Below are 2895 nucleotides of genomic sequence, written 5' to 3' on the forward strand. Positions count from 1 at the left end.
CATCTAACATATATAAAACTCTTTACAATTACCGACTCACTCACTGTTATAAATGCTTCATACCTTCTAAGTGGAGTAGAAAGCTAAAATTCCGCATACTGAAACGACTCAAAGCTAATATACCAGCAAGGAAAAAAATAGTCACAAAACAGTTGGAAAATGTCCATAAACTAAAAATCCCGCGAATAAAGGTTGGCCGGTGCAGACTCGCTCTGCTCACGGTGGATCACGTGACCCAAGAAAACGGAGCTTACGCTGCAACTGGTTGCTGGGCAACAATAACACTTGCCTCTCCTGCATACTATTTTATAACTTTGGCCATATTTGCATTAAAAATTACAATAGCTGTAAACTTTTAAATAATGAGCTCATTCTAATCACTAATTCTTCAATTACCTCATCCAATATGAAGAGCTCATCTGAACCCCCGACTCACTCACTCGCTGATATAAATGCTTCGACCTTTCTAGGTGGAATAGAAAGCCAAAACAAACATACTGATGCAACCAATATCACAGAAAAAAACAAAATCACAAAAATGTCTGAAAATGTCCATAAGTGAAAATATCCGTTAATAGACGAGACGGATTTCTGAGAAATAAATGTCCCATGATATATAAATGCTTGTCCCGAGAATGTGTGAAAAATTGGCAATTTGGCGGCCATTTTGTTTATGCTAATTAGAAAGTCAAAAACTCAAAATTCGGCTTGGGAACCAGGTTAATCAAATTCAGCATTCCCTAATTATGGTAAAAAGTGAGGTTCCCAAATTTTACCCAAAAATGCACCGAGAAGCTTATCCATGGCCTTTTTCCATAAATCCGTCGTCTATAATAAAAGTCGGCCAGTGCAGACTATTTTCTCAGGACGGATCAGGTGACCCAAGACAATGGAGCTTACAAATGAACTAGTTGCTAGGCGATGTCAACACACACCTCTTCTGCTTCTTATTTTATAACTTTTGCCATGTTTATGTTAAACATAGGGACAATACCCCTGGTACTCACCTGGTAGAATAAACAGTAAACTGCACTGACTAAAGGTATTTTAAACCAATTCCAATGGTTGCTAGAAGACAGGGCGGCATGTAGAATCATACTAACATAATCATAAGACTTTAAACAAACAAAATACCTATTTTGGGGGACAACCACCCTCTCCCAACCCCATATACCTCCTAAGACCCCAATTTTTCTAATGCCTTGGACAAACATTGATACATCGTGGGTGATTAAAGTTGTGGCGAAGTTTCATCGAAATTGCGTGTGTCGTTTCTTAGAAGGCAAACACCTATTTTTTGGGGGGGGGGGGGGCAACCACTGCCCCCCTAGACTCCTAAAGGGGCAGATTTTTTTTTTTAATGCTCTGAACAAACTTTGGTACATCATGGGTGCTGATGGTTGGGGTCAGGTTTCATCAAAATTGTGTGTAGTTTCAGAAAAGAAAGGAAATACTGTACCTATTTTTGAGGAGGGGGGGGGGCAACCACCGCCCCCCCTAGACTCCTAAAGGGGCAGATTTTTTTTTTTTTAAATGCTCTGAACAAACTTTTCTACATCATGGGTGGTGATGGTTGGGGTCAAGTTTCATCAAAATTGTGTGTAGTTTCAGAAAAGAAAGGAAATACTGTACCTATTTTTGAGGAGGGGGGGGGGGGGCAAACCTGGATCCACTTTGAACCCCGGTAAACCCCCTTAGAGCTCGAGTTTTTTTTAATACCGTGAGCAAACGTTAGTCACAACACAACAAATGTCATTCGTCTCAAATTTGGTCGCAATCCCATCAGCGGTTTCAGAGAAGAAGTTTCAAGTGTTCACGGACAGACAACGCACCATCGCATAAGCTCCCCTGAACTTCGTGGCAGGTGAGCTAAAAATTAAATAACTCGTATCCGATTCCATATTCAGATATTCACCAAAATCGAATCAATTCGGTCTCATCACCGAACCAACTCATCCACCAAGTTTCGTCCGATTCCGTCCACAACTTTTTGAGACATCATACAATAAACCGTTTTTGGCCCTATTTCCCAATGGTGAAGAATCACTTTCAAAATTGTCGTAGGCGGATCCGGATCCGGATAGTCACCAAAATGTAATCATTTCGTCCATGTCACATACATTACCTATCCGCCAAATTTCGTCCACAACTTTTTGAGATATCTTTTTCACAGACAGACAGACAAACAAACAGGGTTGAAAACATAACTTCCATCGACCTTTGGTGGCAGAGGTAATTACCAATTCTACAGAAGAACAATTGAAATATTTATAAAAGTCTGCAGATTGCACAGTGGTCACTGAAGCAGCAAGCCATCACAGACAGACCGAGACTAGTGCAATGCTGGACTAAAACAAGCGTTTGCACAGGGCTCAGCCTGTCAGAGAAGGCCCAAACTCTGAATCACAGGTCTGTGGAGTAAAAATTCAAACTTGAATATAATCATTGGAAGCAAAGTTTTGCAGGCACAATGAACATCACACCCAGGCTGAGCCAAGCACAATGCAGCAATTCAGATCATAGGTGTTCACCCAAAATTACATTACCTATGAAATGAGGACAATCGAGTAGATATATTAGGGCTACTTGTGTGCACACAAAAAGGCACAATTTCTGCCACCCATCCACCTAAACTAATTTCTAATCAATCCAAAAATGTTCATGTATACGGCCATTAATACAACCTCAAGGTTTTTGTATAGTTTTCAGAACAGTACAGCAGCGCCATATCCTACAGCCACAAATGTAACAGCGAAAGCATTCTATACGAGTCAAAATAAATATCAGAACCACGTTATACATTTGTTGTGAGCTGGCAGCATGGCTTCAAGGTGCAAACACTATCTTGCACAACCGGTTATAAACTGTCACCCCAGGATTTCACAGGTAGAGCGA

Source organism: Myxine glutinosa, chromosome 9 (genome assembly GCF_964187855.1).
Source record: "Myxine glutinosa chromosome 9, kmMyxGlut1.1, whole genome shotgun sequence".
Taxonomy (NCBI): Eukaryota; Metazoa; Chordata; class Myxini; order Myxiniformes; family Myxinidae; genus Myxine; species Myxine glutinosa.